This window comes from Triturus cristatus, chromosome 12, assembly GCF_964204655.1.
Source record: "Triturus cristatus chromosome 12, aTriCri1.1, whole genome shotgun sequence".
Lineage (NCBI taxonomy): Eukaryota > Metazoa > Chordata > Amphibia > Caudata > Salamandridae > Triturus > Triturus cristatus.
Window position 1 is genome coordinate 862,223,932 of NC_140595.1, and position 16,392 is coordinate 862,240,323.

General features: G+C 50.5%; 1 long non-coding RNA gene across 1 annotated transcript in view; it reads right to left on the minus strand.

The window, feature by feature from the left end:
• LOC146783129 (uncharacterized) overlaps positions 1-16,392 on the minus strand; it is a 69,717-nt gene continuing 53,325 nt past the window's right edge. The window contains exon 2 of the long non-coding RNA XR_014972324.1: positions 1-329. This is a non-coding gene — a long non-coding RNA (uncharacterized LOC146783129). The remainder of the gene's footprint in view (positions 330-16,392) is intronic.

Genomic DNA, 16,392 nt, shown 5'->3' on the forward strand with positions numbered 1-16,392 from the left:
GAGGATTCTGCCTCTCTTTATTTACTTAGCTTAAACAGCAGTCAATAAAATGTTTAAACCACTGATCCCAACAGCCTTAGCGACCCTACTCTCCACCAATCACATGTAACCAGTCCCATAATATATATGGTCCACAAACTGCAGTCCTTCCTCTTTCTCTGCAAACTAAACAGTGTAAGTCCATAAACTCGAACCACCAACAGAACTCCGCAGGTCCCTGGCTCTTGTCCACCGATCAACTCCAACGTCCGACCAGGAACTCTGTCGTCATCCACTGAACCGATCTCTGCCATCTCCTAAGCACCTTCAGGTTGCCTTGGTCTCAGCTCCTGAAAAGAAATCACAGCTAAATATCCCATTGCCAAAATATACTACAAACTTGGGAGGGAATCACATTAAATTAGAACAATCAAGTAAAAACATAAGTTAAATAACTGTCAGTAATATGTAAAATCATTGTCAGCTCGATGATTCCTCAGGAACGGTTTGATGCCAAAAGGGGTCCACCTATCGTTAGTCCCAACCCTGAATGCTATAATAGCACAGGTGAATGGGATAATCAAGCGGAGGAAGGAAAGGAAGGGGTCAGCAGGGAGTGACATCAATCAATCAATCACGTGTTTGTTAAGCGCGACAACTCACCCGTAAGGGTCTCAAGACGCTGGGGGGAGGGAAGGTGCTGGTTCCAGTCCATCAAGGAGGGGTCTGTCGAAGAGCCAAGTATTGAGGTTTATTGTGAAGATGGGGAGTGATGTTGTCTGTCTGAGGTGGAGCGGTAGGGCGTTCCAGGCTCTGGCCACGAGGAAGGAGAAGGAGCGGCCTCCTGATCTGGTCTTTCAGTCGCGGGGGACCACAGCGAAGGAGAGCTGAGCAGATCGTAGGGTCCTTTGGGGAACGTGGAATTTGAGTCGGCTGTTTAGGTATGCTGGTCTGGTGTTGTATTGCGCTTTTGTGTGCATGGGTGAGGATCTTGAAATTGATTCTAGTCTCGATGGGTAGCCAGTGGAGTGTGCACAGGTGCTGGAAGATATGGCAGTGTCTTGGCAGGTTGAGAACTAGTCTTGTGGCAGTGTTCTGGATGTTTTGTAGCTTGCGGGTGAGGTTTTTCTTTATTCCGGTGTAGACTGATTGCCATATTTGAGTCTGCTGGTGACGAGGGCATGAGTGACAGTCTTTCTGTGCTCGAGGGGGATACATTTGAAGGTCTTGCGTAGGAGGCGAAGAGTGTGGAAGCAGGAGGATGCAACAGAGTTGATCTGGCGGTCCATTTTGAACTCGGCGTCCAGGATGATTCCAAGGTTGCATGCGTGGTCTGTGGGGGTGGGTGGGCTTCTGAGCGCGGAGTCCACTAAGTGTCATTGCAGGCGTCGGGGTGTGGGCCCATGATGAATACTTCTGTTTTGTCGGTGTTGACAGCTTCCATGCCTTCTTGAAAGTTGTGTTTGGCTGCTTTGGGTTCGTTAGATAGGGAGAGGATGAGTTGGGTGTCGTCTGTGTATGAAACAATGTTGAGTCCGTGGGTTCTGACGATGGGGGCGAGCGGAGCCATGTTGACGTTGAAGAGCGTAGGGCTGAGGGAGGACCCCTGAGGGACTCCGCAGGTGGTTGGTGTAGGGTCCGAGAGGAAAGGAAGCAGTCTGACCCGCTGCGTTCTGCTGGAGAGGAAAGTGTGGTTCCAGTTGAGGGCCTTGTCCCAGATCCCTGCATTGTGGAGTCTGAGTGTTAGGATGCGGTGGGAGTCTGTATCGAAGACCGCTGAGAGGTCGAGGAGGATGAGGGCTACTGTTTCTCCTTTGTCCAGTAGGGAGTGGATGTCATTTTTTGCGGCGAGGAGGGCGGTTTCTGTGCTGTGTTGTTAAAGGTGGCGAGTTGGCTGTTGATGGCTTTCTCAATGACTTTCACTGAGAATGGGAGCAGGGAGATGGGTCTGTAGTTTTTGAGGTCGGTGGGGTCCGCCAAGGGCTTCTTCAAGAGGGGGTTGACCTCGGCGTGTTTCAAGTTGTCGGGGAAAGACGCAGTCGCCAGAGAGCGGTTGATGGTGTGGCGAAGCATGGGTGCGATGGTGTCGGTGGCTCTGTTGAAGATGGGGTGGGGGGGCCGGGGTCCGTGGGGGCCCTGGAGTGGATTGACTTCATTGTCTTCAGTGTGTCTTCGGTGGTGAGGGCTGTCCAGCTGTCAATCATTGGTTTCAGGGTGTCGGAGGTGGCTGGTGAGGATTCAGTGTGCTGGTTGTCTTTGTCGAAGTTGTCGTAGATGTTCTTGATTTTGTGGTGGAAGAAGGCACTGAGTTTGTTGCAAAGGTCTTGTGAGGGAGGAATGTCAGTAGGCTTGCTGGTGGGTTGGGCGAACTCCTTGATGATGCTGAAGAGTTCTTTACTGTTGTGTGCATGTGTGGAGATTCTGTCTTCGATTGCTGTTTTTCTCGTATTTCTGATGAAATGATGGTGGGCGTTGGTGGCGGCTCTGATGTTGTGGGCTTCTGTGGATTTGGAACTCCTCCAGGCCTTTTCGAGGTGGCGGCATGTGCGTGTGGACTCTCGAAGTTCGGTGGTAAACCATCTGGCTTTCTTGGCATGTGTGTTGTTGTTCTTCTTGAGGGGGGCTATGGTGTTGGTGCTGTCGGAGATCTATCTGTGCAGAGTTCGGCTGTGGTGTTGGGGTCGTCGTCTTCCGTGGTGGTTGGTGTGAAGTTGCTGAGTGAGGAGGTGAGCTTGTCGTCGGTGATTTTGGTCCAGTTTCTTCGTGAGGGCAGGTGCTGGTGTCTGTGGTTGGTGGGTGTTCTGAAGGTGAATTGGATGCATCGATGGTCTGTCCACAGGAGTTCGGTGGTGTGCCTGAAAGTGATGGAGTTTCCTGATGTGAAGAGGGAGTTGAGGGTGTGTCCTGCTGAGTGCGTGGGTTTGGTCACAATCGGGCGGAGTCCAATGTTGTGGAGGTTGTCCAGTAGGGATGCAGTGTTAGGGTCTAGTTTGTTGTCTAGGTGGAAGTTGAGGTCTCCCAGCAGGATGTAGTTGGTGGATGCAATGGCTTGCGGGCAGATGATGTCCGTGATGGAGTTGGTGAAAGGTCCGCCGGTCATTAGATGAGAGTTCTTCGGAGGGTGGTGGTAGGGCTGGCCTGTATCTTGAAGTGTAGGTGTTCCATCAGGTCTGTGAGCTCGTACCGGAGTGTGCTCAGGTGGAGGGTGGATTTGTGGATGATGACGATTCATCCTCCCGGGCGGGTGGAGCGGTCCTTCTGGGAGATCTTGTATCCTTGGGGGATGGCGATGGCGAAGTCCGGTTCCAAGGTGGTGTTGGTCCAGGTTTCGGTGAAGAATGCTACGTCCGGTGGTGCTGTCAAGGAGGTCCCAGATTTCGGTGGCATGTTTGTGGAGCAATCAGACGTTGAGGAGGATGCATTGCAGGGACTTCAGTTTGGTTGTGTTCTTGCGGGCTGGTTGTGCTGGGTCTGTGTTCCTGGCGGTGCTGCAGGTGTGCCTGCAGTGCTGACAGCTGAAGGGTCCGTGGGTGTTGGCTGGTGACACTAGCTTGCAGTTGTTGTTGAAGCCTGGATTGAGTGCATTGAGTGCCACTGGGTTGTAGCAGTGGAGGTGCGGAGGTCCAGGGATTCTGGCACTGGTCGCGGTCAGGCGCAGATGGACTTGCCTTTGGCACGCCAGCGGCGCGGCCGCACAGCAGCCGCCATTAAGTAGAGGTCAGGGAGGGCTGGACAGCTGGGAGACGGGGAGGGGAACTGGCTCGGGCTGGTCGCGCTTGGGGTAGGTGCTGCGAGGGTAGCAGCGGTGGGAATAAAACAGGGGAAAGTAAGCAATAGACGAAGAAAGTAAAGAGTAAAAAGGGTGAATAAGAAACAAAAAGATCTGAAGAGTAGAAGGGTGAAAAAGAGCTAAAGGGTGAAAAACGGAGCAGAAAGCAGAAGAGTGCTAAGAAGAGTGAAAGGGGCAAATGGAGCAGAAGAAGAGTGTTGAGAGCAGTGAAAGGGTGAAAAAGAGCTAAAGGGGGAAAAACGGAGCATGAAAGCAGAAGAGTGCTAAGTAGAGTGAAATGGTGAAAAGAGCTAAAGGGTGAAAAACGGAGCTGAAGGGGTGAAAAATGGAGTGAGAGAAAGGAGTCAGAGGTCCACTGGACCACCAGGGATGAGGCGCAGGTATAACCTGCGGGTAGAGGAGGGCCTTGAACACCAAACACTACGGAAGTGCAGGGGCTCAGGAGAGGCCTCACTTATTGGTGGAGCTGCGAGAGTGGGAGAGCAATTTCACTGACAATGAGATCTGAAAAGCAAAATACTAAATGATAAGCGCATATATATGTATATATATTATCTACTGGCGGTCGCCAGTAGATAGTTATAGTTAGGACCGTGTTTCCATAGGAAATCCGCAACATTCTATTTGGAATAACTTTGGCGCCGGTTGAAGAATCCTCGCGAAATTTTCAAAATAGGTGGGGCGCTCCGCTCCGCTCCTACCCTGAAAGTCTCTGGGGGATTCGTCAAGCGGGGGCTGAGAAAAAATGGGGGTTCCAAAACACGTTTTCCCCATGCAATTTTCCATAGGGACCTTTAGTCCAAGGTACAGCCCGAACGGCTGAACAGAATTACTTGAAATTTGGCAGAGAGGTAGTCCTCAGGTCAGGGATGTGCCTTTTGCAGGTCTGGTGTCAATCTGTTCAGTAGTTCCTGAGAAAATCAAAAGTAAAATCATATATATATGTGGGCGGAGCCTAACCACACATCTCATCCTGAGATCTGATTGGCTGTCGGCACTTCATCCAAGAAGTGTTGGCAGCCATCTTGGGACCAATATACATGATAGCACCTCATTAAAAAGCATTGCAGTTAATAGAAGATTTTAAGACTTTAGTTACATTATAAATCATTTGTTGATGGTACCATACTCATTTTAGGAATTGTGGTATGTTCTAAGGTGATTTCACCATGTGAAAAAGCCTTCTGCTGGGATATCATGATTGAGAGAAAAATATTTTCTCATGCTTTTCCCACAGAGGTTTGGAAGGTGATCTATAAGCTAAACTGAGAGCTTATTTTCTGTAAATTCACATTATCTTTCTCAGTCATGTGAGAATGAAGTCTGACATTCTCAGTAAAACATGTACATCCAACAAGCGCAGAGACTGTCAGTTGATTCCTTTGTGTTCTACTGCAGCTTCCCAGAGTGTTCCAAAGAACAACTAGAGTGCTAACAGTCCTACTTATGATAAACGTATGGCACACCTGAAGCCATCTTGCTTGGATTAAAGTGGTAACTCTTAAAACATTTAATTTAAAAAGGAACAAAATGAGGGGGTTCATTTTTCCATAAAAAGTATGATTAGTGCTGCAGAAAGAAAAATTAGGGCACATTTTGAGTGACTTCTCAAATCCTCTTCTATTTCATTAAAAAATTCTGACATGCAGACTGAAACATGCACTTTCAATACCAGTAGCAGTTTTCCCTGGTGAGCAGTAGCTTTACTACAGTGATCTAATGAGCAAAAAGAGTGCTAACATTCTGAATTTATGGCAAATGTGTGACACATCTGAATGCCTGCTTGATGGAATCAAAGTAAAAAACTGAAAGTATTTCCTACTGAGGAGACTGCAGTAAATGAGGAAATTAGGAAACTTCATAACAAATAAGTCTGCCAAGATGGCCACCAGAGACAAAAGAGCCCAAATGTAGCCCAAATATCACCCAGATGTAGCCCAAGTATAGCCCAATGACAGAATGTCCCAGAGTGTTCTTAAAAACAACTGGAGCGCTTACTGTCTTCATTATGACAAAAGTATGGCACACCTGAAGCCATCTTGATTGGAATAAACTGGTAACACTTAAAACATTTAATTTAAAAAGGAACACAATGAGGGGATTCATTTTGCCATAGAAATTATGATTAATGCTGAAGAAAGAAAATGAGGGCACATTTTGAGTGACTTCTCAAACCCTCTTCTATTTCATTAAAAAATTCTGACATGCAGACTGAAACATGCACTTTTAATACCAGGAGCAGACTTCCATGGTGAACAGTAGTTTTACTACAGTGATCTAATAAGCAACTAGAGTGCTAACATTCAGAATGTATGGCAAATGTGTGACATATCTGAATACCTTCATGATGGAATCAAAGTAAAAAACTGAAAGCATTTCCTACTGAGGAGACTGCAGTACATGAGGAAATTAGGAAACTTCATAACAAATAAATCTCCCAAGATGGCCACCGGAGACAAAAGAGCCCAAATGTAGCCCAAAATCACCCAGATGTAGCCCAAATATAGCCCAATGACAGAAGTGTGCAAAACACTTATTATTTTGTGTTTTTGCAGTGTTATATAGTGCAGACTTGTCAGGTATTGGAGTGCTTTACATGAGCATTGGTTACATCACACAAGAACAAATTCATTTTGGTTGTAGACATGGGGAGACTAAGTGATTTGACCAGAATCACAGAATGTCGAGCTGAAGCAGAAACTCCAACCTGGTTCCCCAGTTGCAAAGTCTGCAGTTCTGGAAGTAACACCACATCCTCTCCCCTAAGTGCAACATTTAATCAAGTGGCCAACTGGATAAAAAAACATAAAGGTAACAAATAATTTAAAAGTGCTTTCTCGCTATTTGAAAACTCAGAAAATATGTCCTTATTTTATTCTTTTAGAGCACTAACCATAATTTTGATGCCAATAAGACCCTCTCATATATGTAATTTCTAAAGGAAATGCTCTAGGTATTACAGTTTTGATTACATCAAGATGACGTCAGGCGTTCCACACTTTTGTAATAAATATAGAATGTTAGCAATCTAGTTGTTCATTAGGATACTGTTGAGAGGCAGAGGCCAGGGGCACGGACTCTGAAAATTGAAGGCACGTAGGAGGGTGCAAAGGCAACAATTTAACCACACTGAGCAGGCAGGAAGGGCCGTGGCAGCACAACAGACTATGGAGGGCAGTGGAAAGGGGGGCAGGGGCAACAAACCAACAATACAGGACTTGCAAGAGAGGCTGTGGCAATGTAATAGACCATTGTGGGCAAAAGGAAGAGGCAATGGTAGTACAACCATACATGCCAACAGACCCGATTCAGCCAGGAAACGTCCAATGTTTTTAAGCTCAAATGGGCTTTATTTTATCTGTCTCCTGTATACAATCTCCTCTTTTTCAATGTAACTCAAAGGGGAAAATCAATACCCCAGTTTTTTTTCAAAATCTCCCTCTTACCAAGTTCAAAATGTTCGCAAGTATGGTACATTGGATCATGGAAGGAAATGGGGTAGGGACATGGACTTGGGTAACAGAGGACAGGAGGGACATGGAGAGGTGCACCAAACTGACCCTGCAGGGCAGGCATCAGGGTTTGCAGCAGCACAATACACCACACAGGGCATGCGGGACGGGAGTGCAGCACAACAATCCATAGAAAGCAAGAGGGAGGGGACAGGACCATGCACATGGACAACAGAGAACAGAGGGGCAAGAGGCAGGACCATAATGGACAGACAGGAGAGAAAGCTGCAGCATAACAGACCATAAAGGGCAGGAGGGATGGATCAGGGGCAGTACAATGGAACAGACAAGCCAGGAGGGAGGGAGTAGGGGTCTGCACATGTAAACAGAGGGCTGGGGGCAAGGGGGCAGGGCAGGAGCAGCAAGATAGCCATGGAGGTCAGGCAGGATGGGGACTAGAAGCAAGACACACCATGAAGAGCAACAGTGAGACTGTGATGGCATACACACAGACCATGGAGGGAAGGTGGGAGGGGTTCAGGGGCAGCTAACTGACCACACAGGGAAGGTGGGAGGGGCCATGGCAGCACAGAAGACCATGCATGGCAAGTGGGAGGGTTAGTGGTAGCACAATGGCTATGATGGGCAAGAAGGAGGGTGCAGGGGCATGCACAAAGGACGATGGAGGATAGAAGGGAGGGTCAGGACCTGTGCACAGACAAGAAAGTTCAGGGGAAGGGGCCTCACAACAGACCGCACGGGGCAGGCAGGAGGAGCAGTTGCAGCACAACAGACCAGGGAGGGCAGAAGGGTGTGGCAGTACAATGGACCATGTAGGACAGGAGGAAGAGGATAGGGGCATGGCATGTGGACAGGCAGGGTGGAGGTGGCAGGGACAGGTTACAGTCATCTGACAATGCTAGGCAGGTGGGAGGGGAGTGGCAGCTCAACAGAACACTCAGAGTAGATAGGAGTGGCAGGTCCATGGAACATGGTGGGCAAAAAGGATGGAGCAGGGGCATGCACAAAGACATCGGAGGGCAGGGGGAAGGAGAATAGGGGCAGCAAGCTAAGCACAGAGTTTAAGCAGGAGGTCAATGATGGGGCATAGAATTGGGCAATGGAGGGCAGGAGGAGTGGACTGGTACATCATACTAAATTGAGGGCAGTGGCAGCACATCAGACCATGCATGGAAGGAGGGAGGAGGCTAGTCCATGGATTCACACAACAGAGGATAGGGAGGAGGGGGATGGGGCAGCAAGCTAACTGTTCAGAGAAGGCGGGTATTAGGAACTTTATTGTTTTTAAAATGTGTGTCTGTGCGAACTACTGAAAATATGAACAAGTATGCAGCATAATCTCACTTTTATTCAGGAAGAAGAGGACGTTTGTGACTGTGACTCCGGGCTCACTTGGCAGAAACACCCCCTGACCCTCCACCCCCTATCGCAAAATGTAATGCCCGTGAAAAGGGTAGGTGAACACAGTGTTATATAGAACATAGTCCTGAGAGCACGATTGAAAATGAAAACTAGATATAGTGTGTGGTATAAACTATGCACCAAAAAGTGTGATATAAGATGAACCGGGCGTGAAATAAAATATGCAATACATTGTGCGCAATGACAGATTCATTGGAGAGCGCGAGATAGCACAGGCACTAGCGCGTGCTATGCGATATGCGCCTTGGAGTGTAATATGCACAGGGCAGTGTTGTGTAACCTAACTAGTCTCTAAAGTTGTAATATAAAATATGTGCTGGGGAGTGTAACGTTGCATATGCACTGTGACAAAGATATGGGTCCCAGATTGTAATATGTATGGCATAGCACTGTGCGTAATAACATAGGCATCGAGGAAGGCACGTTAGATGGGGCAATATAACCCGTGCGAAGACAAGTGTGGCATGACATATTCACGGGGTGGTGTTACAGTGCACATGGGCTAGAGAGTGTCATAGCATATGCACTAGCTAGTGGAATACAACACAGAGGTGTGTGGCACTCAGCAGGCAATGGTGGGTGTAACACAGCATTGGGCTCTGCCAGGAGCGCGCTGTGACTCTCAAGTGATGTTCGTCCCCTTTCCAGAGAGTAAAATAAAAAGTATTACACATCCGGCAGTGGATGTGTGTTTTATTAACCGTGAGGGGGTTTCTTGCATAGTTTGGTCGAATTTTTGTCGAATCCCCTTTGAATGGCTTGGTGTGCATGTGTATTAAATGTGCCCGTCAATAGCTACCCATGTTTGTATAAATAAACGACAAGGGTGTCTACCGGGATTAGGCACGGTAGGGCATCAGACATGTCAGAGCTTCACTAGTGGTGTAAATACATTCCACGTGGATTCATTGTATGCATAGTCGCCTTTTAATGAATATCACGCAAATCGTCATGGTGATAGGTACGTACGGTTTGTCCAGCATGTCCTAGGTGTGTCTATAAATATATATTTTTTAAAAATAATAAAAAACAGTGGCTGGCCCTGGGGATTGGGGTCAAAAAAATATAATTAGGAGACAGGCCCTGGGGGATGGGGTCATCAGGGCCAATAAATTAGAATAAGAAGGGGAACCACACAGCCCCCCTTCTTAAAAAATTTAAATAAATAAAAGACTGGCATCGTGCCGGAGGCCACGCCCCCTCCTTGCAGCACTCTGCAAACGCGCCCCCTGGCGAGTTGTAAGTTGGGGAATTAATTCCTCTTCAATACTGAGGGTCCCTGAGGGCCAACTAGCCCAACAGGCATCTCCAGTATGCACCAGGGAGCTGCGCTGCAGACAGGTGTTCTGAGGCCAAGCCCCTTTTTACACTTCTCTGCAACGCAGCTCTGTGGCGCTTACTGGAGGTACCTAGTGGTCTAGTTTGACCCTAGGGACCCTTAGGATTCAAGGGGACTTAATCTCTCAACTTAGAACAGCCACAGGGCGCGTTTACACAGTGGTGAAGGGAGGGGACGGGGCCTGAGGTGACGTGTGCAAACACGCACTATGGCACGTTTTAAATTGGGGATATAATTTTCCTTCAATACTGAGGGCCCCTGGGGGCTAACTAGCCCACCAAGTGCTTCCAGTAAGCGCCACTGAGCTGCATTGCAGAGAGGTGGTCCAGGCTGTGCCACTTTTTACACCTCTCTGCAACGCAGCTCTGTGGCACTTACTGGAGGTACCTAGTGGGCTAGTTGGACCCTAGGGACCCTCAGGATTCAAATGAACTTAATCTCCCAACTAAAAACGGACACAGGGTGTGTTTACACAGTGGTGAAGCAAAAACGCCCTGTGGCCTGTTTTAAGAGGTAGTTTTAATCCCCCTGCCCTATTATATACTAGGGGCTTACAGAGGAGGTCATGTTAATCACAGGGGGACCCCAACGCATAATGTTCCCTAGTGTATGTAGGTGTTTTCACTGTATTCTAAGTGTCTTTTAACATAGCACTGGCTCTAGGACTGGTTAGTCAGACTCAGTTACCACCAGTATCCGTCTGAAAAAGTTGAGGGTACAGGATGATTTTGCAACAAGGCTTCTTTCTGCTCTTCTTTTTGTTCTTTCTGCACGTTATCCTTCTTCCTGCACTTTTCTTCATCTTTGAGGACTTCTGTTGCTTCTTTCTGCACTTCTTTTTTTTCTTTCTGTGCATTTTTTCTTCTTTCTTCACATGTCTTATCTCTGTGGCATAGTTAGAAATTAGCATTTAAAAAACCTTTGAAATTCACATAAAAAACCATAGGTTTCAGGCACGTTATTTTTAGGAATTAGCATTTAAAAAACCTCAGAAATTCACTGAAAAAACCATAGGTTTCAGGGGTGTTATAGTTAGCTGGACTTTTCACTTGTACAAAACCATTGAAATTCCCCCGTTATAGTTAGTTCAGCTAACTATAACTCGCGCGCCCGCAATGCACTGCTGATGACGTCACATATTACATCACTCATGACATGGTCAGTGACATCACTCATGACATCACTGATGACATCTCAAATGACATCACTGATGACATCATCCTTGTGATAGAGTGGCAGACCTCCTCTCACCCTAATATAACCTTTGATACACACATTCAAAAATAGAGACTAAACTTTTCAATACAATGGACATACCAATACCAGTTACAACAACCTCTTCAGTAATTCTAAGATCCACATACACATCCACTCATTCACCAACAGTCCTATACAGTCACTCATACATGTATTCACTCATCATATGTACTCATACACCTATACATCCTGTTACACAATGCCACTCATCCATAGAGTTACTCACACACATAGTCACTCATGCTAATAAAGAATCAAACATACGGGGAGGAGCCTAGCGCGCAACCAAGATGGCCGCGTAGGTGCGAGGCTCCCGAGGACCTCCGCAACCTCCTACGTTTATCCTGTCTTCATCCTGCATCGGTTGAGGGGACTGTGTCGGTGAGCCTGAGACGAGGTGGTACCCGTTTCCCATTTTCGAATCGGACCTCGGGTGCCGGAGTGAGCACAGATTGAAGTTTGCGGCCTACTTCTCTCCTGACCCCGGATTCGCGTTTGGGGGCGACCCGGTGGCAAAGTGAACAACAACGGCGGGCTGGGCCTGGCGAGTCGCGTACCCCGCACTTTCACTTTCACTTTCACTTTTGCGCCCCCTTGCTGTCTTTGCAAGTGGGATCGCGGTGCTCCTTGTGTTGGGGTGGCCTCGCTGGGAGACCCTGCCTACCTGCCTGCTGTGGCCCGCTCCGCCATCCTGGGGTGGCCCCCCGGAGCTCGTGGCCTCGATTGCTTGCTTTTTACTGCGTGGCTGGTGAGGGTGTGAGACCCGCGACGATGGCCACGAAACAAGATGGAGATCGGTTGAAGGCCAAGTCGACCCGGCGTGGTGCCGCACATCAGGCCAACATCATGGACCGCTACACCCTCCCGAAGGGATCTCCCGGTGGACCGCACAAGTCCTCTGAGTGCCCCCCGGATGCCCCGGATTTGCCCACAGATCTGACTCTGCAAGACGTCATGGGCGCCATTGCTGAGATGAAGGCCTCGGTGGGCCAGCGGTTTGACACTTTAGCGCATAAAATCGACGCGGTCCTCGTTGATGTCAACCTGGTGAGAGCTGATCTCTCGAAGACTAACGACCGGGTCGATTCTTTGGCCCACACCGCGTCGGGCCTCACGACTGAGGTGGCGGCCCTTCAAACGGAGATACACCGGCTTCGTCAGGCGAGTGCGCTCATGGATCGGCGCCTGGAGGATTCCGAGAGCCGGGCCCGGAGGAATAATATACGCATCATCGGAGTACCTGAGGGACGGGAGGAGTCGGCGGCGGATCTTTTTGTGGAGGACCTGATCACTACCCATCTCCAGCCTCGGGTACTGAGTAAGTTTTTTGCCGTGGAGAGGGCTCATAGAGTTCCCGGGGGAAGGCCGAAGGTCGGAGCCCCTCCGCGGCCTCTTATTGCCCGTATTTTTAATTTTCGGGACAGGGATGCGATTCTGCAAGCCTCCAGACTGCAAGGGCCGATCAAGCTGGAGAACATGGAGGTGAACTTTTATCCTGACTTCACCCAAGCGGTCCAGAAGCAGAGACTGAGCTTCTTGGGCGTCAAGCGGCGGCTTCGGGACATGAACTTAAAATACGCCATGCTCTTCCCGGCCAGGCTGCGGGTGGAGGTGGATGGTCGCACTCACTTTTTTGACCGTCCTGAAACGGCCGGGGACTGGCTGGACACTTTGTCTGGGGGTCGGGATCGGGATGGCGGGGGGGGGGCTGCGGGAGGAGAGGGCCCACTGGACCGGGACTGAGGTGCTGATACTGGGACTCACTCTGGACGAAGATGCTGCCGCTTTCGGCCAAGCTTAGGGTCTCTCGTTTTTTGTACTCGTTCCCCCTCCTTTGTAGGTGGTGCGGGGTCTCGAAGGGGTACTCTTTCCTCCTCTAGGGGGTTTACCTAGTTTCAACTATATAGGGGCGACAGGCACACTGCAAGTTGGGGGGGCTGTTTGGGCTCATGCAGGGGTGCAGGGAGGGGGGAGTTTTGTTGGGGCGGTTGGGTTGGGGTGGGGTGTTGTTCATTTGTACCACAAGGCAAAAGTATCGTTGTGTTATTCCCAAAGTGCTCTCGGGGGGACGAGTGATTGCTTTCGTTTATGATGGGGGGTAGGGGACTGAGTCTTTTGTCCTGGAACGTTAATGGACTGGGGGACAGGATAAAACGAGGTGTGGTCCTGCAGTTCCTGAAACGAATTTCACCTGACATAGTTTTTCTGCAGGAGACGCACCTCATTGGCAACTCCTTTCGTGCTATGAACCGACGGGGCTACCGCCTCCTGGCCCATTCGGGCTTCACGTCTGGTTCAAGGGGTGTGGGCATCATGGTCAAGACCTCGCTCCCGTTGGAAGTTGATGAGGTGCTCCATGATGACAGGGGACGTTACACGGTTCTGGTGGGTAGAATGGAGGGCAGAGTGATTATTTTTGTTTCTGTCTATGTCCCGCCAGGGTTGCAGACGACCACCTTTGCGGATCTGGGGCGCCTCCTCCTTGGCCTTCCGGAGGGGATTCTGGTGGTTGGGGGGGATTTTAACGCTGTGGTTTCCGGAACTGAGGACCGTCACCCCCATAGGGATCTCCCCCGTGCCCAAGCGTGGTTGTCTGGCCTCTTGGATACCTTGGGGCTGGTGGATTGTTGGCGTTTGAAACATCCTACGCAGAAACAGTACACCTTTCATTCCAGGGCCCATGGCAGTCTCTCAAGGCTAGACTATGTCCTGGTGCCGGCGGCGCATGCGGGAAGGATCGGGGAGGTGCGTCATTTGGCGCGGGGTATTTCAGACCACTCCCCGCTCTTATTGCACTTCGATATTCTCCCGAGGGGAGAGGGTAGGGTGGTCCCGATTAATCCCTGGTACCTGCGTGACCCCACCATTCGCGCAGAGTTGGTTAAGTCCCTTAAGCGATATTTTGATGATAATGTGGGGTCGGTGTCATCGGCGGTCTCGCTATGGGAGGCATTTAAGACGGTGATTCGGGGGGATGCCCTGTCCCTTATTTCCCATTCCCGGAGGCGCGAGCGGGAGGAGGTGACCCGTGTTGAAACTGAAATAACTGAGTTGGAGGGCGACCTCGAATGTGGGGTGACGGATGACAAATTACATGTTCTCCGACTCAAGCAGGCGGCCTATAAGGCCCTCGTCACGGAGGCGGCCAGGGGCCTCAGTAGAGAGCAACAGGGGAGACTGTATGATGTGGGTGATAAGGCTGGGAAATTGATTGCTTGGCTGGATAAAAGGGAGAGAGCGAGTCGAGTTGTTCCGTCGATTGAGAAACTGGATGGTGTGTGTGTCACTGAACCGGAAGAAATTGTCGATTGCTTTGCAGAATATTTCCGTGGGGTGTATTCCCCGGTGTCCTCCCGCTCGGAAGAGGATTCCCATGCCCTGCTTAGGGATATCGCGCTGTCTTCCCTTTCGGAGGAGGACAGAGTGTTGTTGGACGCCGCCCCAACCTCTGAGGAAATTGCCCTCGCCATACGCTCGGTCGGTTCCGGCAAGGCCATGGGTCCTAATGGTCTTCCCATCGAATTGTACAAGCTGCGACCGGATACGCTGGCGCCGCATCTCCGTGCGATGTTCCTCGCGGCCCGTTCGGCGGGTTCCCTCCCGCTAGACCAGCGTCTGGCTACTATCGTGGTTATTCACAAGGAGGGGAGGCCGCGGGACCGGGTCACGTCCTACCGGCCTATTTCGCTGCTGAATGCGGAGCCCAAATTTCTCGCCAAGGTGTTGGCTAATCGGCTGGTTGGCGTGGTGTGCGATTTGATTCACCAGGATCAGTCCGGATTTATCCCTCATCGCAACACTGCGCTTAACCTGCGGCGCTTACATGGGGTGCTCGCGCGTGTCCCGTTTATACGGGAACCGGCCATTTTGGCATCCCTGGACGCCACTATGGCGTTTGACACACTTGAGTGGCCATATATTTGGGCGACACTGGCGAAGTTTGGGTTTGGCCCGGGATTCATCGGTTGGGTGAAATTGTGGTACTCTGGACCGCTGGCGCAGGTGGTTGTGAACGGTAGAGTGTCGGCTCCGTTTGAGCTGGGCAGGGGCACGCGCCAGGGCTGCCCATTATCGCCGCTCCTCTTCGCGCTTGCCTTAGAGCCCCTGGCGGAGTGGCTGCGGTGGCATCCTTCTATTCGTGGTCTCCGATGGACCCCCGAGTATGAGGACCGCGTATCTCTTTACGCTGATGATATTCTTCTGTACCTGGCTTCCCCACGTAAATCACTGATAGTACTGGTTGATGTATTGCACTCATTTGGCCTCAACTCCGGCCTGGTCATCAACTGGGCTAAATCGTGTGTGTATGTCCTCTCTGGGGAGGATCCTATCCTTCCGCGGGGTTGTCCTATCCAGATCGCCCCGCGGGGATTTAGGTACCTGGGTGTCTTCATTACCCTGGACGCGGAGGCCCGATATAAACAGAACTTGCTTCCCCCCCTCCAGCGCCTGAAGGAGGACGTCGCGTGTTGGAGGCGCTTGCCGCTCTCGCCGCTCGGCCGGGCGGCATTGTTTAAGATGATGTCGCTGCCACGTTTCCTGTACGCTTTGCAGAATACAATACTTTCGCGAGGTGGAGAGCTTGCAGCGCCGACTGTTCTGGGAGGGTAGGCCGCGTATCGCCCTGGCGAAGCTGACGCTCCCGTGGTACGACGGGGGGGTTGCCCTCCCAGATATCAAGCGATATTACTGGGCCTCCCAGCTGGCTGCGATCAATCACGGCCTTTACGGGCCCGCCCTAAACCCGGCCTTTGAGATGGATAAAATGTTACTGCCGGGTGGTGACTATAATCGGGCGCTTTATTCTAGCTCGCATGACGCGCGGCTGACGGGCCCCACGAGGGTCATGGTACGGGTGTGGCACACGGCTAACGTGGCGATGGGGTGGAGGGATCGCTTGACCCGGGCGACGCCACTATACGCATCTGAGCGGCTGGGCTCCCTGTGGACCTCGAAGGGCTTTGAGAGGTGGGACATGATAGGCATCAGCAGGGTGGGCGATCTCTGGACGAGGGGGGGATTCAAAACGTTCGATGTGCTGCAGACAGAATTCCAGCTGCAGGACAGGGAGTACTTTCGATATATGCAGATCCGTCATGCGTTGTGCTCCGTATTTCCGGACGTTGCCTCCA